The sequence below is a fragment of the Lepidothrix coronata genome, unplaced genomic scaffold (assembly GCF_001604755.1).
Source record: "Lepidothrix coronata isolate B3197 unplaced genomic scaffold, Lepidothrix_coronata-1.0 Scaffold189, whole genome shotgun sequence".
NCBI classification, from domain to species: Eukaryota; Metazoa; Chordata; class Aves; order Passeriformes; family Pipridae; genus Lepidothrix; species Lepidothrix coronata.
Window position 1 is genome coordinate 956187 of NW_016690369.1, and position 24964 is coordinate 981150.

The following is a 24964-nucleotide window of genomic DNA, read 5'->3' on the forward strand; positions in this document are numbered from 1 at the left end:
TTGGAGCAACCTGGGCTAGTGGGAGGTGTCCCTGCCCATGGCAGCGGGTGGGACTGGATGAACTTTAAGGTCCCTTCCAACTCAACACAGTCTGTGATTCTATGAACATCTCCCTGGCACTGCCTGAGTGGAAGGAAGTCCACACCAAATAAGAAATCCCTTCTCACACGTGCATCATGTCCTCAGACACTGCCCACTGAGGGTGCACACGGGAACATGAACAGAGAGGGGTGTTCACATCTGTGTGACTTTAAAGACAGTTCACAAATAATTGTTACTGAAGTCTTACAAGTAAGCATCTTTGGAAATATATAATAGATCTCAACTGCTATTTTCTATTAATATATTATCAATCTCAAGTCATTCCAGCAAATACTGGTCTTGAGCAAACCCAAAATCAGTCTCCCCGACTCTGAGCCTTAGGTAGGTAAAACAGATGTATATAAATACAAATCCACACCTGTCCATGACTGAAAGCATTCCCAGGTCACCATTCCATGATCTGCTGGTTAACCACCAGTACAACACGTACTTCTACACACTGGTGGTCCCTGCACTGCACTGAGTAAAACACTCAAAGCCATTTCAGGCTGCTGTGCTTACCTCATCCATGGCTGTGCTTCCTGCTTTTTGGGGACAGATGAGAGTCTTTAGCCTTCAGCTCCTTCAGCAGTGGAGAGTTCCTGGATAAAGTCATCTTCTCACCAGCAGGCTGATTTACGGCAAAGAAAAAGAAATAAATCACAAAAATGTGGTGAAGATAAGAACTACAATGAGAAAGAAACACCTCCCCAAAAACTACACCCTGCTCCAGATTTTCTCCTGGTTTGAAACCGAGCTGACTGTGACAGTCACAAGGTCACATCACTTAATGCCCACCTGGCAGGTGTTTGGATTGCACCACAGTTACTGTTATGTGAAATCAGCCTCACAAACAGAACACAGCCTGGCGCTGGGGGAATTTTTTAGCCTCCTATTTTAGTCACCACAATACTGGATTAGCCAGATTTGGGTTATCCAACAGCATTTGTAAAATTTAGCAAACACTTTTCACTGCAAAAAAATGGGAAAAGGCTGGAAAAAGTGAAAGATTCCTTTAGATTCTTCTTCTCAAAATGAAACTCTGAAGTTGTATTTCCATTTTTCCCATTCACCTGAAGGGCTCTGCTCAGGATTCCCTTCTGCTTTATGTTGGAAAGTGTATGGACAGGGGATCTCCTAACTGGGGTCTGAAAACAAGCTGAAAAAAAATACCCTTCCCCTTCAGCACATGTCTCACAAGGTAACAGGCAGGTAGGAGCCTCCAGGGAGTCTGAGGTTCTTCCCCAAATTAACTACTTCAAGATTTTAAACCTGTGATTTGGGCAGTTATGGTTGTGACCAGTGTGGACACTGGACATGGGGAAAGGAGGATTTCAAGTGGCTGAATCCCTCCAAATACAGGAAAGGGAAAATGTTCAGTGGACCTCCAAGGTCAAAACAAAAAAAAAGAGGAGCAAAAATGGTCACATCAAAGAAATAAAACATGCAGGAGATCTGGTAGGTCATCCTGTTCTCCCAAAGCTGGATCAGCTGCTGTGATCTCCTGGAGAGGGTCCTGGAACTGTTTGAGGTCTCAGATCCATTAAATCCGAGCCCAGACAGGTAAGAAGCAAAGCTCGGTGTTTGGATTTTGTATTGAGTATTTTGTTATCCCTTCAATTCCAGCCAAGAGCACTTGGACACCCAGCTCACCTGGCAGCAAGGAAAGCTCACAGCACACTCACCTGTGCCAACAGGCCGAGGGAATCTGTTATCCCTCTGTGAGCTGTTAGATCCCATCTGGTGTATTCCCAGTTGTGAGCTCCCAAGTACCAGGAAGATGTTGATAAACCTGAACAAATGCAACAGGGAGCCACCAAGAAGACAGTCAAGGGGCTGGATCTATGGAGACAAGCTGAGAGAAGGGAGTTAGTCCACCCTGTTCAAGTTTGCAGCCTTCTTCATCACATGGCATGTATAGGGAGACAGACCCAGGCTCTTTGCTCAGGTGTGTGGCAGGGGGATAAAGGTCAAAAAAAGGAGAAACATTGAAGGAGTGAAGGTTCTGCCTGGGTATAAGGAAAAAAAAAAAAAGGGCTATCACATCTCTGACTCAGGAGGTTTTAAACATCTGACTGGACAGAGCCCTGAGCAACCTTTTCTGAACCCAGTGTGAGCCTCCTTGGAACAGTGGTTGGATTAAACCTCAAGAGGTCCCTTCAGACTCAGTTTGCTCATCTCTCCCTCCAAATTCTGCAACACCTCTGCAGGCTGTGTAGATGCACCTGTATCTGTGCGTGCAGGAGAGGGGTGCACGTGCTCTGGGGCACTGATGCACCTGCACGAAGAGCAGGTTGGGGGCTGCAGGGGGTGACGATCACGCGCGCTCAGAGAATTTCCACGTCTACACACACATGCAAGGACAACAGGGAAGGTATTTGTGCCTCTGTAAGCAAGTGTTTATGTCTGTGCTCACACATCAGGGAAACTGCTGCATGAGGGAACGTGTGTCTGCCCACGCACGTGAGCTCAGGAGAGGGAGAGGCTGTTTCCAGCTGCGTGGAGTCCACAGAGGAGATCTCCCAGGAAAGCTGCGCTAACAATCCTTCTCCCTCTTGCCAGCCCTTTGTGGCTTGTTGAAGTAATGTAGTTTCTGAGGGGGGAAGTCTTATATCTTGAGACAAACCACATACCTCCAGGGTGTGCATCCAGCCTGGAAGAGAGTGGAAGTGAGACAAGAGAACAGTCCAAGTCTCTCTGAGGTGTCACTGTGCGCGCACGGAATGCAATGACTCGGCCCCATCGGAAGCGATGGGGTGAGAAGAGAGAGCGAGCTCCCTTGAGAGGGCTTCAGAAATAGAAGTAGGACAATCCAAACACGCTTCCACTTGAAGTCATTCCCAATGTGCATTCCCAAAGCAGCAGGGGTCCTCTAATACGGTTGTGGTTGGAAAAGGTGTTCAAACCCACGCACACAGAGAAACGTGAGGTGCAGTAGTGAAGTCTGGTGTCAGAACACACACGGAAAATAACGTCTGGCATCAAGTGCTCTTCACCTAAATATTCACCAAAAGAGGTTCTGGTTAATCTCTGATGCTTTAATAACCCCCTTGCCAGTCTGGGTAGGAGTAGAGAAGCAGCACTCCCAAATTCCAGAGAGATGAATCACTGGGTAACCCCGGGGACCCTGGTCATGCTGAAGTGAAGGGGAATTGAAACAGATTGTCAGGGAGCACCAAGACAGTGTGGGAGGAGGGAGAGGCAGAGGGGATGCAGTGTGTTCCCCAGCATGTGTTCCTGGCTGCAGCCTGCAACCTGAGAGGGGAGAAATCCCATCCAAAACCTCCAGCTCCAGACACCCTGTTTGTCAGAGGAATTTGAATTTCTGGGGCTGCTCCTGACCCAGGAGCTTTGCCAGGTGCTCTGGGAGCCCGGCTGGAGCTCTGCACTGTTGCAGTTCACCTGCTGGGTTATGGCCAGGAGCTCTGTACCCAGCTCCTTCCATCCCACAGGATGGGTGAGAGGGAATTTGAAGTAGGTGATCAGAATAAATGATTTACCAGGGCACTAAAAGATCAAGGCAGTTGTTTCTAAAGGATCTCAGAGCAACTAAAGCCTAAAGTGTTACTGTTCTTTCAGGTCTACCCCCAGGCTGTCAACCCTGCTCCAGCTTCTTGGAATAAATAATTGTCCCACTCCTCGTTAGCCAAAAAGTAGGAAACCTGTTCCAAAAGCTCCTTGCACACTCCCCCAAGAAAACAGGCCTGTGATAAGTATCTGCTTCTCAAGAACACAGAGCCATAAGAAGTATAAAATTTCTAATTCATATTTTAAATGAGATTCCTTTTGCAGTTCCAGTAGTATGAAAAGAATAAGAAAAAGAAAGTCCTTGAAAAATACCTTTTCATTATTGACTCCAAGCCTCACCCTGGGTTTCACTGTAATTCAGTAGGTCATACATTCTGATTCACAGAGGAGCAGCTGAGGGAGCTGGGGGGGCTCAGCCTGGAGAAAAGGAGGCTCAGGGGGGACCTTCTGGCTCTGCAACATCCTGACAGGAGGGGGGAGCCAGGAGGATATCAGGCTCTGCTCCCAAGGAACAAGGGACTGGATGAGGGGAAATGGCCTCAAGCTGTGCCAGGGGAAGTGTGGATTGGATATCAGGGAAAATTTCTTCATGAAAAGGGTGCTCAGGCAGTGGCACAGAATAGCCAGGGAAGTGGTGGAGTCCCCATCCCTGGAGGTGCTCAAAAGCCCTGTGGATGTGGCTCTTGGGAACATGGGTTAGTGGTGGGCCTGGCAGTGCTGGGGGAATGGTTGGACTCGATGATCTCAGATGGCTTTTCCATCCTAAAAAATTCTCTGATTGAACTCGTGGCTCTCCCTTTGGTACTGCAGCTGTAACCCCAAAAACATCCAGCTTCCATTAAGGAACGTGAACCTTAGGACTATGGGAGTATAACCAGGGCTGTGCCACCACATTAACATCAGTATGAATTGCCTCACCCTTAACCACTGTGAGCAGTTCCCAGTGCCATAAGAAGCCCCACCAGGTTGGAAATGTGATCCACCAAGTTGGAAAGTGATGCTCCTGAGAGTGCTGTGAGCAAAGGGGAACAAACTCAGGATTTTAAATGCCACTTCTAAAATTTAGGCCATTTACTCTTGGGGTGGAAATGGCTGTTTCTGACTGCAAAAAGGTTGGATCTCACTCATAAATCCCCATGTGGGCAGTCACTAGGGGAGGCCAGAAAACCACCTCCAAATAACAGGGGCTGGAAAATCAATGGCAAGGACAAGGACTTGACTTTCACTCTCTCAGTAGTCCACTGAGATGAGTAAGGCAGGCTCAAGTGCCTCTGCTTACAACTGGTGCCATTTACTCCATGTGTAGTTCCACTGAAATGAATGGACATCTTCAAGAAAAAGAGCATTAGTCCCGTGAGTAAATGTGACACAATTTGGTCTTTAAATAGCACTACCCTTTTGATGACCTTCCACAATCATAAAATTAAGTCTGGAAAGACCTCCAGGGTAAAATCAAACCCAATTTGTCAAAATGTGTCAGAAAGAACACAGCGTGTAGCCAACCTAAGTTGGAATCATGTCTCCACACAGGAAAAAGTTGGAGGTCGTGGAAGAGACTCAAGAACGACAGAAGCCAAGCAAAGTCTGTGGTGATGTGGGATTCACGCTATGCAGGGCATCTCATTGCTCCTCTGGGCTCCAAGAAATGTCGTGGTTTTCTTTCAGCAGCACTGAAAAGCTCCAGCCTGGCCCAGGCCAGTGACACTCCCAGAGCATGGCCAAGCTCACAAAGGGTGGGGGAGTTCCCAACAGCACCAACGAGGAGTGACCATGCCAGGAACAGAGAGGAGCTTTCAGAAAGCCACGTTAGTGCTGATGGGAAGTTGCCACGTGGATGCACTGCAGGATACTGCCAGTATCCAATTACAGTGAGAGCATCTCTCTGTTAACTCCACCGGGCACCACAGCAGCAGCTCTGACAGCACCTTCTCCTGCCCCACTCGGGGCATCAGCATTAAACTCCTGCCTTCTGACTACTGAGTGCACAGCCATGGGCTCTGCTGAAGAAAGGTGACCCTTTAAATCGGGTCTCTTGGCAAGATCACAGAGAATCATGGAATATTCTGAGTTGGAAGGGACCCACGAGGATCATGGAAGTCCAACTCTAGAGCGAATGGCCCATACGGGGATCAAACCACCAAACCAGCAACTGCTGCAGACCATTTCCTTTTCTGACCAACAGCATGGGCTCCAAAGCAAATAGAATCATAGAACATCCTCAATTGGAAGGGACCACAAGGACCATTGAGTCCAGCTCCTGGCCCTGCACAGACACCCCAGCAATCCCACCACATCCTCAAGAGTGTTGTCCAAACACTCCTTGAGCTCTGGCAGCCTTGGGGCTGTAACTGGTGACCCCCAAGCCCCCTCAGTGATCTCTCTTTACATGCAGATGCCACCAGGCTCGCTGGAGGGAAGGAGGGACATTCTGGCTACGTTCAAGTCCGTGAGGGCTTCTGACATCAACTTTTTCCACCCTTTTTTCCAGGCACGTTCCCGGAGAACTTCCAAAGCCTTCTAAAAGGTGACCAAGAAAGTCAAGTTTCTTATGAGGAAACACAAGTTTCCTTATGAGAGACTCCACAAACAGCATTTAGGACTCCACAAGCTGAAAAACTGCAGCTCACAGACAGCTCTGAAGTTGCTTCTGCAAAGATCTATCCTGTGCTAGGCAGGAAAAGGCTCTGCTCTCCTGCTGGACAGCCCTTCACGTGCATCATACCCACACTGCAAGGCTGTGCCATAAAAAAGTCTGATTTGTTATGAGAAGCTGCCAGTGATGAGAAAGGTAAGATTTGCTTTTCAATTCTTTTCTCTTCAACTGTCATTAAAAATGATTCACGGTAAAGTCGAAGTCTACGTAACTACAAGATTAGAACTGAGACCCACCATAAATTAAAAGGCTTTTCTTTCTGTTCTTCCCTTGCTGGGCTGTATCAGGTTACCAGGACGGAATAATTGTAGGAATCCAGAGACAGCCAAGCCTGGCTTGACCAAAACTCAACTGCTACTTGCTTAAAAGGTAAGTGATACCTCAAGAAACACATGTTGGCTACGTGGCTTAAAACAATGGATCCTTGTAGAAAATCATAAACCTTTAGTTAAAAATAATAAGTTACATTGTAAAATGACATTTCCCATAAGCAGCAGACTGTCAGGGCACTGATACCATGTGCTGTGGGACTTCTCCAGGGCTGCTCAGCAGAGGGAATGAGGGGAAAAAAAAGAGCTGAGCACTGCAAACATTCACAGGGTATTGAAAGAGGATGGACAGAGAATGGGTTTTCCCCTCATTTCTTTCCCAAGGAGAAAAATTAATGAATGCAGAAAGTGGAGAGAAGTAAAGGAGAAAGGAAGGGAGACACAGATATATTTGAAAAGTGTCTTACTTTTTTCTTAAAATCAGAAAAAAAGAGAGGTTTTAGTTAGAGCTTTATTTTTTTTGGGGGGGGGGGAATCTACAAAATTCGAGGCTTGAATGGAAACTTAAGATTTGGAAAGCAAAACCTTCTCATAAATCTCACTTCACTAAGAAACAATAAATAATATTTATGTCATAATAATGCTCTATTATGATACTACATCACAGCCCTGTGCTCATTCCAGTGCCAACTGCACATCCACAACCACCAGGCATCTTCAGATGACATTAAATAGGTTGGCAAATGCATTTTGCCAAAAAGAATTAAGGAACCTTATGTACCATCAAGGTATATTATGCCTCACCAGCACTAAAATCTAAGATCCTACAAGGCCTTGTAAGGAGAGGGACACAAGTCCACAAGCCAAGAAGAATTAGGAGAGTGCAGATGAATCTCCTGCTTCTCTTGTCCATACAAAACCCAAACATAAACCTGAATTATATGAAGTGCTGAACCATTTGGTTCAAGGGCCCTCAGTTCTTTTTTTCTACCTGACCTGGAAAAGGAAGAATAAAACAAACCAAAAACTGCACAGAAAAGATGGGTTTGCTTTCTATGCCCACAGAGGAGTCAGGAGTTTTCCCCAAAAATCTCTTTGCATGAAATCAATACCAGAAGTCTGTTGAGGCTGGCGAAGTCTGGATCCACACCCGTTTCCCAGAGACTACGAATGACACGCAGTGCATGCACCTGAGCAGCAATTAATGGATTTTTCTCCACTGAGAGCGTGTCTGGGCTTGTCCCTCAGGTTCCCCTCTCTGAGGGTGGCACTCGCTCCTGTCTCGCTGGGTGCACAGGGCTCAGAGTTACTGGTTCCCTCTGCATCAGCCACCACGATGGAATGGCTGTTGCCATAGTTACTGCTACAGTAACATCACAGTTTCCACAAAGATGCTTCAGCAATTTAGTCTGGTGATTAAACTGCAGCCATTTATGGCACAGAATAAATAACAGGGCGACGGTGAATTATGGGGCTACGGCTCCATCGATGGGTCCCGGTGACATCATAAACCACAAGAACCGAGCTCGAGTCATCAGAACTCCCGAGATGGAATTATAAGCTCCATCATTCAAACTGTGCTCTTTAAAGATATTTGATATAACACGTGGAGCCAACCAAATGAAAGCGGGAGAGGCAGAGACAGACCGTCAGGCTCTCAGGCCAACCACGAGTCTGCAGCCAAGAGTGGTAAGAGCTGCCCTGGTGCAGAGGGGAGACAGACTGCCAGGCATTCAGCACAGCCAGGTACATGTCTGGGTCTGGGAGGGCTGCTCCAGATCAATGCTGCCCGTGGGATGGCACCTCAGAGCCTGCCAGGAGGAGCTGCATTCCCAGCAAAGGTCTCCGGGAGCACTGGCGTTGCAAACCAGACCAAACATGCGTGAAGTACAGGCTTAATTTCCCTTGCCAGCTCCTTTTTGTGCTGTTGGAGTGGGTCCACCTCTCTCCCAAGGTTGCTGCACGCCACGGGGAGCAGGCTCAGGTTTTGGGGTCAGAGCACTGAAGCAGCACAGTGGCTCTGCATCCCGGTGCTACCAACGAAGGAGCTTTTTTTAGAGCAGACCAAGACTATTTGCTGGCCAAGACTTTTCTCTTCCAAGGATCTGGGGCCGGGCCCTGAGCAGGCTGTAAACTGCTGACATGGGCTGAAGTGAGCCCAGGCCCTGGCTCCAAGCCCACGGTGCTGGGACAGCAAACACCTGCAGCTGAGGGCTGTGGAGGTTGAGTAACATCGATTGCTTTGTACGTTCTGGCCCATTAGATGTTATTTGAAATCCTGAGGTATCAGAGAACAGGACAATCTATAAGATCACTGACAGCAGACGGATCTTCTCACTCGTAAAACTTGTTTGTTTGACTTCAGTGCTTCCTAAAACTTGTGTTTAGCAACTAGCAAATGTAAAGCTTTTTCTTTTTTCCCCCCTATTCTTATGAAAGCTTCAGGCAGCCAGCCCTTTGTTTCTTGATGCATTTGACAACACAGAAGATGTAAACGAGTCATTGCAGGCTCACTTTCTTTCTTGAGCAGCTCTTCAGATTGCAAAAAATAAGTCCCAGGTGGGAGATCACGATAGAAACACCAAACCAGTACTGGACTGGGACGACCAACACAGTGAGCTCTGCCCAGCCACCTTCTCCCTCTCATCACCATTTCTCAAACAGAACTTTAGGATCAGGGAAGGCAGACTCACTTTTCCACCAGTGATTCTCTTTAAATATATACTTAACGGTAGCATTTTTAAAATCACTCATCACTGACCTAAAATGGGATGCTATTTGAGGTCAATGTTATATTTTCCATCGGGGACAGTTTGTCCAACGTTGAGTACTTTAAAATTTCCGCCCCTACATGTGCATAAGGATAAAGAGGGAAAGAGAGTGTAGAATGATACGTGTGTCTTAATGTACCATACTAGACAGAGACAAACCCACATTTTTAATAGCTTTCTCTATTGATTGCAGAACTATTTATCATGTGACTGCAATAGCATACATTTGCAGACTTTAAAAACTAAAGCGCAGCTTCAAAAATGCTGGGCTTGACTCTAATCTCACTGTAAAATGATAACATCTCCAGTGAAGATAATTACCCCCATGTAAATGGGATCAGAAATGGGTAATTTTGGGCTTCATTTTTAACCTTCTTTCAAATGGGAACTCATGTGGAAATACATTTCAGAACAGTTCATGCCTTTTTTTCAAGTTGGCCGGAGTAAAACCTTGGAGCTGCTTGTGCCCGTATCAGATCTGAATTTACTCCTCTTCCTCCACCTTCTCTCTCTCTCACACATACTGATTTTAGGGTTTTGTCTCCCCTGCTTGCCCTTGACCCTGGATGTTGCATTGTGACAAAAGGAATGATTTAATTCAGACAAACCAAAGATTACCATGAGCGACTCCCCCTTTTGCTGAAGAACCCAAGGATGGTGGAACTCTCCTCTGTGTCACCCCCTCCAATAGCAAAAGTGCCCCACTCAGGTGTTCAAGCTGATCTGGAGGGCAGGCTGCTGGTTCCTATTTTCCTGTAAGTTTATTTTTCAAAGGATGGGCCCTTTTCTTACATTGCCTGAGAGAACAGACAGGTTTACATGAAAAGCTGCACAGCAGAAGGATGATGAATTGCTATGGTTAATGAGTAATTTACTAATTGCATATTCTAGTAACAACCCAGGGCCTATCCTCCACAATCCAAAACTATTCCATACACCAGCTAGAGAAGAGTGTAAAGAGAAGGAACAAAGCAAAGTATTTGACACTCAAGCTCCCTGGCAGCACTGCAGCAGGCAAAATTCTACAAACACCATGGAAAGGGTGATCTTACTAATGGTATAAATTCAGATGAGAGCGTGATGATGACAAGATTGGCCAGCAGACATTCCCCTTTATTTAAGGAAGAAGTGGCCATGTGTATGAGGTGAGACTGTTCTCATGCCATCACCGAGCACACGCTTTGGGGCCACTTCTAAGGGGACCAAAATTGTGGGAAGACAACAAAACAAAAAGCAGAATCACAACCTTGGAGTTCAGGACAGCAGACTGTTCAAGGATCTACTCAGAGGAATTGCATGGGATACAGAGCTGGAGAAAAGAAGGGTCCAGAAGTGCTGCTGATTTGAAAGGATCACCTCTTCCAGCTGAGGAATGGTCCATCCTGACAAGCAGAAAAATCAAGCAAAGGCAGCAGGAATCTTGTGTGGATGGACATGGAGCTCCTGAGACACCTCAAAGGAAGAACACACAAGGTAGGAGCAGGGCCAGGTGACCCAGAAGGAACATAGAGACACTGTCTGAACATGCTGGGATTGATTTAGGAAAGCCAAAGCCTGTCTGGGGTATAATTCAGTGAGGGACATGAGGGGCACCAAGAAAGGCTTCTACAGGCACAGCAGCAGCAAGAGAAAGATCCAGGAAAAGATGGGCTCGCTGGTAAAAGGTAAAATAAAGACATGGATAAGGCCAAATTACTCCATGTCTTCCTCACTTCACTCCTGAGCAACCCAAACTGGCTGAGCCTGCTTTGAGCAGCACACTGGACTAGAAAACTTCCATCAGTCCTCTCCAGCCTCAACTGTTCTGTGATTGTATGAATGGAGCTAAGGAAAAACACCACTTGGAAAGCACTGAGGGGGAGGAAAACAGGCCTGGATAAAGGAGATGCTTCCACAGAGAAGGATGCAGGATTTGGGGCATGTGAGCCACCTTTCCCTTAGATCACACAGAAGCAGTCAAAGCCAGGAATGGGGCTGATCAGACACACCAAAGGCAATCTCAGGCTCACTCACGTGGTGGGTGGGTGTGTGCTGTGCCTGTGGAATGCCAGAGGAAGCTGGAGGGACCAGTGAAACACAACCAGCTCTTTAAAACACAGGGTCTATTGTCTCACCTGACCAAATTTGCCCTAATCAGGTGCTGGCTCCATTTCACCTCTCGAACATGAGCTCCCAGATCTGCAAGGCACACACTGAACTTTACCAGCGAAGGGGAAAACAACCAAACCTAAATTTCTCCCCACTCCTTCCCTTTAGTCCCTTTGCCCAGGTGCTGAGATGCTCTCACCTGGCCAGAAAAACAAAAGGACAGAAACAGAAAAATCAAATGCTACCACTGGAGGAAGTGGGAGCAAAGCAAACTGCCTGTTGTTCTGTGCATGCTTTTTTTTTTTTCTCCTTTAATTTCTGTTTGCAAAGACAGTGAAATGGAAAATGTGCCTCTAATTATTACCCCTCTGTGCTTCCTAAAAGCCTCTCTCTGAACTTTTAAGTCTCCTCAAGTTTCAGGTCCTCTTTTTCTCCCTCTCTCTTTCTCTCTTTCTCTCTCCCCCTTTTTTTTATTTAAACTAATCTAAAAAAGCTATAAAAAGCCTCTGACACTATAAATTCCCTTGTAAACCCTGGGTTTATAGGTTTAATTGCCTCATTTTACTGCCTTGCATGCTTTGTTCCTTCAGTATTTTAGAGAGCTGCCCCAGTATTTAGTACAAGCAGGCAACCTGGGGGGAGAGGGCCCATCCTGGAGCCCTGGACTAGGGTTTGGCTGTGGTCAGAGCTCTGGCACGGGGAGCACCCTACAGAGACTGAGCCTAGAAATGGCTCCACTCAGACTCACACGTGTGGGAAGCTGAACCAGACAAAAACAGAGGAAAACCGCAGTGCTGGGAAGTTCAAGTCTCCCTTGACATGGGATAAAATCGTGCTCACGAGGCTGGAGGGAATGAGGAAACCCACAGAGAGTCTCTCATAGAGGAAGGGGCAGTGGGGAAAATCCTTCTTTTTCTGTTGCAGGAATAGTTTCTTCCCAAAGCACAGTACAGGAATCCCAAAGATTCCCAAGCAAGTAGCAAAGGGCACTCCTGTGCTAGGTGCTGTACAAAGAAGGACAAACAAGTTAGATCCCAGCCCATGGAATTCCCCATCTAAACAACTTTCCTCTTCAAAGAAGGGATAGGGGAAGGTGAGTATGAAAATCCTACCAAGATTCCCCCTTGATCCCTCATAATCTCTCAGCCACAGTTTTGATCCCAAAGCCTTCATGCCCAAGCAATCAGCAAAATCCACCTTTGCTGCAGACACACACACTTCCTAATTGTGCCTCTACCTGCTGAACAGCATCCCCAGACCTCAACCAGAGACTGTGGCTGTGCCTCGCCCTGAGGGGTGCAACAGATGCACAGGGACTAAAAACAGCCCCTGCTTTTATTTCAGGGTTAGAATTGCTAAATGGACCTGCAGAAACTGCCCACATTCACGATACAGGGGTTTTTTTCTCACCACAGAACACACACAACGTGTTCCTGCACAGGTGTTGCCTACACAGTCATCCTGCAGCAGTGCTGTGGAAGTTTCACTCCCTGCCTTGAGCCTTGAATCCAAGACCTTGATGTCCAGCAAAATGGAACAGCAAAGTCACTGCAGACCTTTCACCAGAAGGGAATAGGGTTTTTATCCCTTCCAACATTTCCAGAAGCCATTTCCTGGCTCCCACAGAACGTGAGATGACACCCTTGGTTCCATCTGAGCCTGGAGATTTTTTTTGCCTGTCATATCCAAGTGATCTATTAAGAAGAACAGACTATCTAGGATTTTATTCCTCAACTCCTTCCTTTACCAGTTCTAATCCAAGCATGGGAAACAGAAAATACTAGAAAGAAGGGAGAAATAAACAAAAGCCTAAAAGCTTTCAAAGAGTTTGGTTTTGGCTTAACTGAGGAAATGATAAAGGCATCCAAATGTGGCTTTTATTGGCAAATGAAGGTTTTTATTTTTTTTCTCTGTTTTCCTGAAGAGGCAAGGCTCCTGAATCCTGATGTGTGCACAGCTTGCACTACGTTCTGGTTTATGGTAACTGCAGAAAATGTTGAGCATTCTTCACTAAATATGTCAGGGAGAAAAAACTCTCGAGATTATTAAGTGTCTGTAAGTTTTATAAACACAGGTCAGCCACTAAGGGAGCAAGATACAAATTTGTTTCCCCATCCTTAATCTAAACCATAGAGCAACTTAAATTTCTTTATGCTGTTCCCCAAGTTACCATTCCCTGTGATGCTTCCCCCAGCTCAGGGAAAGGGACATACACGCTGCGTGAAGAACTGGCTCTGCTTTTTGTACTAAGTGAGGTAAAAGAGTAACAACCTATTTATTTTTCCAGACCACTTATGATTTTATAGACCTGTATTGCATCTCTCCTCAGCTACCTTGCAGACTGTAGATCCCTGGTCTATTTAACTGCCCTTCATAAATAGGATGGGTTTCCCCCTCTCGCCCCTGCACTTCTTTTCTTAGCTGGGTCCTGTGAAGAAGAAAGGAGAAATATTCCCTGTTTGTGGAAAGGGAATTTAAAACCATGTGTTCACACACAGGCTACTCCCTGTGAACAAGCAGATCCTGAAAAAATACACTGCTTCTTTCAGCCATTAAGCTGTTGGCAGCAGGGCAGGCAAGAGAGAAGGGGAGAGGAGGGAGAGGCACTGAGAGGATCAAAACCTGGACGAAAAGTAGGTTTAAAACAAATGAACTGAAGAAAGAACTTGTTGTTGGTGAAGTTGATCCTTCATGCTGCTCTGCTATCTTGTAAAAGGAGTTTTATTTGCCTTTTTGTGGGAGTCCTGGGAGGAAACTAATAAAGCCCCAGGCTTTAGGCAGTTTGTGGGGATGTGGATCCAGGCACATGCGGGAGTGTGCGAGTGTCTGGGTGTGCACCACTGGGTGTTTTCTCCCTCCCTTTTACAAGGGCCAGTCAGGTCACAAGGTTAAAGCCAGGGGGGACTTATTTTGTGTTGTAAGAATTTTTACAAAGTGTAAAGGATCAAAGTAATTAGCTGAGGGTGAGAGCCCAGGACTGTCAGAGAAGCATTTGCAGCCCCTGCCCGGGAGTCTCGATCGCAGCCGGCCGGCCTCAAACCCAGATCCTGGGAAGGACTTCACCAACAAGTCTGAGCAGCATGGGGTGTGCTGCTTGATATGAAGCTTGTGAGGAAGAAGAAAGACAATATTTTGGATGGAGAGGCTGGAAAATGTTCCAGAAATGCGGCTGAATGAAGCACAGGAGCTTTTAGGTGTGAACCCTTTAAAAGCAGCTGTCTCCTGGCGCGGGAGCTGCCAAACCACGAGGGCACTCCTGGGGGAGCAGGTCACTGCTTCCTGCTTCCAGCTGCCCTGCAAGGATATCCAAAAGTGAATCAGGACTCTCAGTTTGGTCTTTCAAAGCAACCAAGTGAGAAGGAAAGAGGCACATGGGGCGATGAGGCATCAGCATCAAAACAGTGGATCTCATGGGCAGGTCAAAGCCACCTGCAAGTCTTAGCCAAGAACTTCCTACTGGACATCTTTGTTCTCTCTGCTGCCTCTCCCTCTTGGGATGCTCCTGATCAAGTCCATCCAACAGCACTTTCACAAAACCAACCAGCCCACAGCACACATCTGTAGTGTCTGAGCAAGGAAACTTCTACTGCACCTCTGGCCCGGGCTTCCTCATCAAAACGGGCTGAGCAAGGAGCACCTGAGTCAGCCTCCTCCCAATGCTCACAGGAAGGAGCTTTGCCTCTAAGCCCACATTGCTCATCCTAAGAAACAACCTTTGATGACACAGATCTTCTATGTCTCTTAAAGCAACTCTGCTGTTAATTCCTAGAATGACAGGGGTGTATGAGCCCAGTGTTCACTGCACAGCAGGAAAATCAACTGCTACTGACATTGCACCATCTCTCTGGTGACCTGGTGTTCCCTTTTTTCCTGTTGTACAGACCAATATCCAACACTGGGAAGCATATGCTTTTTTAGGAGAGGTTTCTGTGAGGACAGGGAGGAGATAAGATCTCTAGCCAAAGAGATTGCCCTACTTATGCATGACTGCCACAGCTCCAGGGGTGGCTCTTATGTGTAAAATGCCAAACTACACAGCACATAAACACAGAGTACAGCACTGGAGAGCCTCCAAGTCCTTGGAGTCACCCATGTTTTTCGCTGGCACTAGTAACTGAGAAGAATGAGTTATATCCTATCCTGGAAATACAGACCAAGGTCTTCCAGATGGCCACAGAAGGACTTGCTGGGCACTGGACACTTCATCCCTCACCTCTCCCAGACTTATTCAGAAGAAGCTAATTAGCTGCCACTACTAGAAAGTTAAGGGGACAGGAAGGAATTAAAAAGTGAGAGTGGAAATCCCAGTTATCCCTGGATCATAGCTGGTGGGAAGCTGTGCATCCTCCTTACCCCGAGCGCTGGGGTGGCAGAAGGAGAGGCAATTCTACCCCCTACCTGCAGCTGCTGTGTGAAAGAGAGACATTTACTCACACATAGGAGCTTCTTTTTTAAACTGCTGCATTAGTTTTATTAAATGTCTGCAATCTACATTTCACCTTTCCTCCTCAAATTATGTTCATCTTTGCGAGAGAAAAAGAATCAGATGCCCGACCACAGCTTTGGCTGGGAGCCACCTGCAGCCCCTGTGAGGATGAGTTAGTGCTGGTGCTGCTATTGATCTCCAGGCATGGACTGTCTGGCTGCATGGTCCTTGTGTCTCCTACCCCACACTGCTCCACCCGCCCGAGATCTGCCTCCCCTTGGCATCCCCCTGCTTCCCAGCCTATCTCAGATGCAAAACGTAGAGCTGGCAAGTGTGGCTCCACCATGGCCCACAGCCATTTATCACACACTTCTCAATAAGCTAATAGCCCTAATGTGTGAAAATTGATTTCTGGGGTGAACGCAAAAGTCCCAGTGATTTACACTCTATTTCCAATTGATGAGGCTCAATTGATTTCAACGAGTACTAAAATATTTACCAGAGTGAAAGGCAGGGGGAGGGGGTGTGGGGAAGGACTGGGAACAGGGTCATCACTCACAGAGAGGCATCTCAGCAGTGCTGGTGAGTGGCACCCTCAGCCTCTGGAAGGGCCCAGCAGAGAATGAAGCATTTGGTGTAACAGGAAAACTACGTGGTCAGCCAGGAGGAAAGCAATGACAAAAGAGAAGGAAAAACCAATGTGACATAAATGCAGCATTCCAGCTTTGGGGTGAGCTAAGACTCATAAAATTCCCCTGATGTCTCAGAGAAATAACTCTGGGAAAGCACCTTTGATGTTGTGTCCTGCCAAGGCCAGTGTGAACTCAGCTGCCTTTGCCCTCTGACTCTCACGGGCTCCGTGAGCTCCACGACAGCACAGCTACACTCAGGGTCAGTAAGAGAAGAAGGTCCAGTGAGCCTCCCAAAATGCCTCATCACAACCCCAGCCACTCTGGAAGCAAAACCTCTGCAGACACAGCTCCACACAACACCCAGCTGGTCAGCACAGCCCAGAGGCAGCCACTGAGTGGGACAACCCTTTGCACACCCCATTGCCAAGTGCTGGTGTCCACTCCCCAGTTGCCCCAGCAAAGCAGATCAGTGCAGTTAGGGAATGAGACAGGAATGGAAGTTGAAGCATTTCACAGTCTACAAGGTGACTTGAACCCCACAGAGGATGTATAACCCTTTCCCTCAGTCTCTCCTTCCACCTGAGCTGGAAAGAACAAACCCAGCTCTCAGGTCCCACTGACCTTTCCCAAGTCATCCTCCCCTTCCCCTATCTATCAATCCTCCCTTCTCCTCCCCTTCCCTCGCCTCCATAGGGTGAAGTTCTCATTTACCAGATCAAAGGTTAGCTCTTGTCAGACCAAAAGCTTTGAAATACATCCCAACAACTAATAATTTCCATGATTGGAACTGCCCCCATATCTCTGTTTGTCACTCAAAATTCAGGGCAGAGGCTTGCAAGCATTTCACAGAAAATCCCCCAAAACAATCTCTCAGCAATGGGGTCAAGAAACAAAGCTCAGATCTAGGTCTAGGTGTGAAAGTACCAAGAGTCACTGGGTGATAACTTCTCTGTGAGGCAAGAGGGCTTTCATCCATCCCACACTTCCCTCAAGACCCTGCCATAGGGTCTTCTAGCACACATGGCACAGCCCTATCACAGCCCTGCCTGTACATGGAAACCTGAGAGCATTTCAGTCTGGTTTTCCAGGTCAGTGCCAGCACACGGAGCCAATATCCCCCCAGTCCTCGAGTTTATTGTGGCACAATCTATTCCAAGATCATCTCTTAGCAAGTGGTGGGGTATTTCCTGCATGGGTCTGACTCCCCCGAACTCCTGAAGACGCTGCCATAAGCAGAGTTTCTCTCTTCCTTGTCACCTGTCTACTCCTGCTGCTGTGCACTCATAATGACAGAACGCTCTGGGGACTATGAAACAGCAATAAATAAAGAAAACACATTCAGCTAAAATGGCAAATTCCCAATGGAAAAATGGCAGAAGAGGAGGAGCAGGACACACACAAGCTTCATGCACAGAGGGCCATGACCTGGTCCCTCTCAGACGTAGTGCCAGGTGCTCCGCTGATGGAGCCCAAGGCAACTCTGCTCAACCACCCAAATGGGAACCTGCTTTAGAAACATTTGTTCAACCCTGAACAGGAACAGCCAGATTATGAGCCCAAGGACAACGCAGAGCCGACGCAAAGCACGAGAAGCCAATGGAGCTGCATCACTTTAGAGCAGGTGGCTTCCTGAAACTTTAAAATTTCTTTAAAAGGTTGTTATCAGACCCTCAACCTGCCATCTGCAAAGGACTATTATACAGCTCACATTTGTTATTCTGTTCTTCTTGGAAAGTGCAGATGGAAACCCCAGCTTTGCTCTTCAGCAGGTCTGGTCTCCTGCCTCAATGTTCTGCCCAACCTGACAGGTAAGGGATGCTCAGAGCATCCCGCTGCCTTTGTGCTACCACTGAAACCTGGCCCTTCACTTTTCAACACACCAAATGGAAACAGATTCTCCCCTGGCTCTTTTCTTCTCCTTCTGGCACTCTAAGGCAGATCCTTCAGCAGAAAGAAGTTGTTTGCCCAAGCAAAAGTAGCTTTTGCTGCTAGGAAAGGTGTTTTGTTGGCATGTTTGTTCTGCTCATTTCACTGTAGAAATGGCAGAAAAGGAGAGAAGGAAAGTATTAATGCTGTCACCAAGTGCTTTTTGGGCAGTTAAGCAGTGAGGAGTTCAGTGCAACAGCTCATCTCACCCACCCTCTGATTTTCCAGTTCCCTGCTTCAGATAATTCCTTACTCTTCTTTTTAGTTTACACAAGTCAAATGATCCCACCCGTGCAACTTCAGGAGATTAGGATGCATCAAAAAAGAAAAAAACAAATCCACATTCGAGCCACATGTCTGGTAGGCAAAGTCAAAGCAATTCCACTTCCTTTTCCAGTTCCTTTTTCCTCTGTCACTGTCCTACTCTGTGGAAGTCATTCCATCTGTCTCTGCTTTCTCTCACCTTGCTGAGAAGCTACAAAGATGTTGCACTTGGAAAGTTGGTGCAGGAAGCCCTCACAGTGTAAAGCAGCACTAATTCTTCACCTTCACAAGAAGATGATGTAGTGTTTAATCAGCAAATGTCCCCATCTGAGCTCTCCAGGTGAAAAACGATATGCGAGTGCAAAGTGTTTTTTAAAAATATTGGAAATACATTTTATAAATAATAAAAGAGGAGAACCTTCCATTTTAGCCTGTGTGTGTTCCTCTGGCCATCCCCACTCCCCTCTCTCCTGCTCACTCTGCAGAGCTGTATAGAAAATCAGAATCCAATCTCAGCAAATCCTATTGACTGTCTCCTGTCACTCACCTGATTAAAGGTTCCACTTACATCCAAATGGTTAGAGCCATGACTCTGAGCCATTCATAAAACTCCTATTGAAGGATTAGCTTTCACAAACTTTGCCTTAATGATTATGCATTCTATTGATCAGCGGGGGAAACTATAAAAATTGACACCAGAATAAACTTTGAAGGACTGCTCTCGCTCAGCACAACTCGGATCAATTGGAATCGACCAGGATGATAGGGAAGGGGGGGGAAAACAGCCTCTCTCCATTAGCTGGGTGTAATCCTGATTAGCTGAATGTTTAAGTTGGTTTTTTTTCCATCTGTCTCTATTTGATTGCTGAGATCCAACAGCATCTCAGCGCGGTGCAGGCTGTCAGAGCTGGAGGTTAAACCTCTCGGGTGCTTTGGTGGACGGTCACTCCACCTTTGCTCCACAGATAAGCCCTCCCTCACCACTGCTTTGATGTTCAGATTTCCTTATCCCTGTTCCCCCGTTTGAAATGATCCAACAGCCCCCAGTGGTTATTTTGTTCATGGGGGGAACAGGTATTAGTCACTGATAACAAAAGGAAACAGCGTGTTGAGGTGACATTCCTAAGGTCACACAGGAATTCTTTGGTTTTTTCCCTTGGAACCCTTTTCCAAACCGTTCTTGGAGAACACATGAATACATGCAGGTATTCAGCTTTGGCTAGTCTGCCTGAAATAAGGACAGACTCGAGAGAGATGAGACCAGAACTTTGATTGCTTTTCTAAATATTTCCCTAGTTTTAATAAATGAAAGAAAGTGTCTTCTGCCCTGAAAACAAAAGTTTGCCTCTCTCAAACCCTCAGGCCATCATGATTACACAGCAGTAATGATTCCTTGGGGTAGATGTGCACTCTGCCATTGAACAGAGCGATCCAGCTTCCAGCTGGGATGCACAAACACGGGTACAACCACCTCTCCAAAGGCTACTGCAGGTGAGCTGAGGATGCCCAGTTCCAGCTCCAGTTCCTCATATTCTCTGAATTTTGCTGCCTCATCCCAAGCACTGAAACGCCGTTTCAACACAGCCACCACCAGTTCCTCCCACCTGAGCGCGCTCCCGGGGCTGCAGTTGGAAGAGCAGCTGTAAAGATGTACCTTCCCAAAGCATTCCAGCTCCAGGGTGTGCTGAGGGACAACAGCAGGAGCCTCCGGAGAGATTTTACAACCGGAGCTGCATCCAGAGCTTGGCTGACATCTCCCATGAGTAGCTGTCCCATTCCAAGGAGCATGGACAAGATCCAGCCCAGGGAAGCAGATGTTTTCAATCCCAGAACGGACCTTATCTAGAGCCCAGCCTTACAGCCACCAGAGTCCAGCTCAAGTTTACATTAAGCTGAGATATTTTCCCAGACTCAGTTCCAGGTGGTCACTGAAATCCAGGTCTCCTTTTTACTATGAGATTACTCATGGGATGAGCAATCCATTTGCTGTTTGAAACTAAATAGCCTTTCTCACATGGCATCCCAGATAGCTGGGACAGTCTGAGAAGGGATAATCAAAAAAGAGAACTGAGAATGACCTGATAAAAACAGCCAATTTCAAGAAGTAAGATTCTTTCAATAAAATCAGATGGTTAAGATAAAATTTTCCATTAAAAATATTTCTGGGGCTATAGAAATTTGTAACCAGGTGCATCTGAGCAGGATCCATCTCGGTTAATGTTAGCAGTCAGGAAATGAGGCCTAGCCTAGACAATCCTCCAGGCTCTTTGCTGAGCCAATGGCACAGACATCTCCCCGAGGTAACACAACCCATTCGTCCTGGATAACTTTTGGGGATGAAATGGCTCACCTTGTACAGGCTAAACACACCTCAGGGTGACAGGTGGGGCCACCTGCACAGACCCAGAGAGGAGCAAAGGCATGGTCAAAGCAAGCAGCCAAAGTCTGTGTGAGGAACTCAGACAACACTTCACAATAATCCTCAGATATATTCAAAGACACAGGCTTAACAGAAAAAACAAGATGATGAACCTGGTAAAAATTTTGTCTGCCCCAAAGACAAAGTAAAGCTGATACCACGAAAGGGCAGAGAGAGAACTGCAGCTTAAAGTAAAACCACGTGGATTATCTTAGTCAGAAGCTGCAGCCAGACATATTCAAATGAGCAGTTAAATGCTCAGAAGCCACAGGAATTACCTGTTAGCACTTTTCTGGAAGTTGTGTTGGCCACTCGTAACTAAATGGGCCTGAAGAATTCAGAGTACACGACACACCCCCTTGACCTCACATTTTTTTTTAAATCTATGAAAAAAGGCTGATTTCCATGATTGGAATAGAAAGGCCGAGTGAGAAAAGGTATCCTCTGATAGATGCAGTTTCAATAAAAGCATAAAAAACCACTTAAAAGAACTAAGAGCAAGAGGTATCATAAATAACAGTATTAACAGCATGTGAGTTGTAAGTAAAGATCCAATCAGTGTTTTTTAATACACCCTCTGAATATTATTTATTTAAAAGCGCTGTTCAGTACTTGTTCTACTCCCAGAGTTTTCCAACAGTTTAGAGTGGATGGCATTCTCACTTGGATTGGAAGCCTGAGAGAATATGTGGAAAATCATTAAGTTTTGCAGCAGACCAAAGAAAGAAATCTATGGCTGAACTTAAAAAAAAAATAATAAATGATACTCCCAACAGAAGTGATCCATAATGGATGAGAGTTGAGTAAAAATGACTTAGCTGCTGATCTAGGGGAAAATAAAAACAATAGCTGAAGTGTTTACTCCACACAGCAAAGCAGCTGGAAAGAGATAGATAGGGAAAATAAACTGATTTGGCAAAATTCATTCCCAATCTATACCTGATCAATAAGTGCTTGTGGAAATTGTTGGAATATGAGGCTGCTGGCATTCAGCAAAAGGACATTAATAGACATCTGAGTGGCTGCAATAATTTATTAACAGCATCATTTCAGAACCTCATGACTCGACAGAGGCCGTGGTGTTGGAAGCACCGCCCCGTGGAGGCACTGAGTGTCCACCAGACTTCTAAAGTCTTTTCCAAAAGTGCCCCTTGTCTGAGCTTGACACCCCCTGGGGCTGGCAGGAAGCTGTGGTGACAGGGCACACAGTGGCACTGTGCCTGGGCACCGCCCTGGCCTGATTTATGGGGAAGAAGGAGGAAGGAAGGGCTCCAGGGGCTGGAGTTTCACAGAAGGAGGGACAACAGAGATGCAAAAGTCCTTCTAAAACCAAACAGTCGTTCTGCTTCCAGCTCTCTTGGGAACCTCAAGGCTTCTCAGGCTCTGAACCACAAACAAATTCTCCGTTTCAAGCTGGTCCTTGGCTTTTCCCCTCTCACTACACCTCAAACTGCTGGAAAAGTATCCATGCAATAAAGAGCTGACACAGGGAATGCTGAACTAAGTGGCAAGTTAACCCTCCTGGGCTCTTATCAACACCCCTGAGTCATTTGGGCCAAGAATGAAAGGTGTTGGGGAATGATCACAAGGAAAGGCTTCATCTGAGCTTTTGGGACATCAGTGGGTAGTGGGGTGAATATTTATCTTTCTAAAGAGTAACAAGGAAAAAAAAGTACATTCCCTTTGCAGTTGCCAGTGATAATGGATGCTGTGTGAGCTAAAAACCCAGCAGTTAAAAGCTACATTTATTATCACTCTATCTCACACCAGCAAATTTATGATCCCTTCCAGACCTAAAACATCAAAGCAGAGCAGGAGTCAGAGCCTTTTCAGACTGTTAGAGGGTTTTTTTTCCTTCTTCTTCTTTTCACATAGATTGCTTTATTTATTTTTTAAAAGGAGGTGGGCATTAAAACCAAAATCTGACCTTTGATCCCCTGAGGCAACTCATTACTTACAAGGGCAAATAGGGAGCTGAAAGTTTTTCCTGCATGAAACCGTAAATAATTCTTACATACGTCCACAAATCACTCTAGGTTGGTAAAGTAAATAGTAATTGGTGGGTTTCTCCCTAGAGGCAGGTCTGAAGGGGGTTATAGATTAGAGTTAGGGATTTTTTGCTTGAAAAAAACCACTTTAAAAACCATGTTCCCCTCAGCTCAGTGCTCCAGATGCTCAGGTAATACATGAAGTTTTGGAGGGGTGTGTATGGCAGGGGTGTGGGGAGGGGAAGGGTTTGCTGTTTTTCTTATGTTTAGTAACTTCTCGTGTTGGAATTTAAGAGATTCACAACTTTAAGGGCAAAGGGGAGCATTAAAATAAAAAAAATTAAATGCCACGTAGGCACAACAACCTTTTCTGTGTGTTATCAACAAGGTTTAAAGAAAGAACCTTCTTCACAGCTCCTCCTGCAGCTCCACTGATTAGCTGGAAGGAGCAGCAGACTTGTCTCCCTGCCTTTTTAACATGTAACTACAGTCACACATTATCATCTTTCACTGTTTCATAAATTTTTCCCAAAACATCTGAACTCTACCCAAGTTCAGAGGCCTTTCTGACCACCCCTACTATCGAAACTACTTTATTTAATAACAATCAGACACGAATATCTAAATAAAAGGAAAATATCCACGCTTGTTACTGGAATATAGTTGTTACAGCAGACCAGGGAATTGAGTGAGAAGTACTGCACTGTTATCAACACCAGTGGAAATATTCCCATGCTGGAATTATCAGACCTGCCTGTCATCAAACCAGGATTGCCCAGCAATGCACTGTCACAGTGCAGGGATTTTCTCTGCTGGAAAGTCCTCTAAGAGCTTGCTGAGAGCAATCAAAGAAAAGCCATCAAATGCAGATTAGTCCTGTGCAAAACACAGTAATCCCAGAAAAAGGGACGTGGAACTTTTACACTTTGAAGAGAGAGGTCGGAGCCACGAGGACAGAGAGAAAACCAGTAGGAAACTGGGTGTTTATAAACACAACTGACACGTTTCTACCTGCATGAAATGTCTGCAGCCACAGTTATTTGCAAGGAGAAAACTGGTCCCAAGCCTGGCTCTATTTCCAAGAAAAACAACAGGTCATAAATCTGGATTTAATAATTGAAACAAACGGCCTGACTCCCAGCCAGGCTGAGCCCAACGCAGAGAAAAAGCCTAAAATATTGATTAAGACATGGGATTTTTCTACCTGGCCTCTGACTTCTTTGAAACCTTCAAAGGCCAGTGCTAAAGCCACAGGGAGTTCTATCTTAGACAAGATCATGCTGGAAATTTCTCGTGCTCACCTTCCAGCCTCCCTGGTCCCGGGATCTGAGGCCTTTGGTGCTCCAAGGGACCACCGAGGGCTCGCTGAGGACCCAGCAGATGTGCCAGTGCCAGGGGCAGGAGCTGCACTCCTGCCCTCCTTCAAACCTGCCTCTCCAACTGCATCCCCTACCTCAGACACAACCAGGAGGTGTCAGGAACCCCCCCACTGAAACTCAGAGCAGAGGGAGCACTTGCTGTTCCCACCTCTCTGACCCACAGCTTTCCACGAGGGATTGACATCCTGTGGTGGGGCTGGCAAAGCCATCATCAATGACAGGATCATTGAGGTTGGAAAAGACCCTCTGTGGCCATCAAGTCCAGCACTGCCAAGGTCACCACTAACCCATGTCCCCAAGTGCCACATCAACAGGCCCCCTCAAGGGATGAGGACTCCTGGGCAGCTGTGCCAGGGCTGGGCAACCCTTTCAGTGAAGAAATTTTCCTCAGTATCCAACCCAAACATCCCCTGGCACAGTTTGAGGCTGTTTCCCCTCATCCTGTTCCTTGTTCCCTGGGAGCAGAGCCTGACCCCCCCTGGCTCCCCCTTCCTGTCAGGGGGTTGCAGAGCCAGAAGGTCCCCCCTGAGCCTCCTTTTC

At 46.5% G+C, this 24964-nt stretch overlaps 1 long non-coding RNA gene across 1 annotated transcript in view; it reads right to left on the reverse strand.

Moving 5' to 3' along the window:
• Positions 1–2970: 2970 nt before the first annotated feature.
• Positions 2971–24964, reverse strand: part of LOC108505384 — a 170465-nt gene continuing 148471 nt past the window's right edge. Inside the window, exon 4 of the long non-coding RNA XR_001877487.1 lies at positions 2971–3077. This is a non-coding gene — a long non-coding RNA (uncharacterized LOC108505384). The remainder of the gene's footprint in view (positions 3078–24964) is intronic.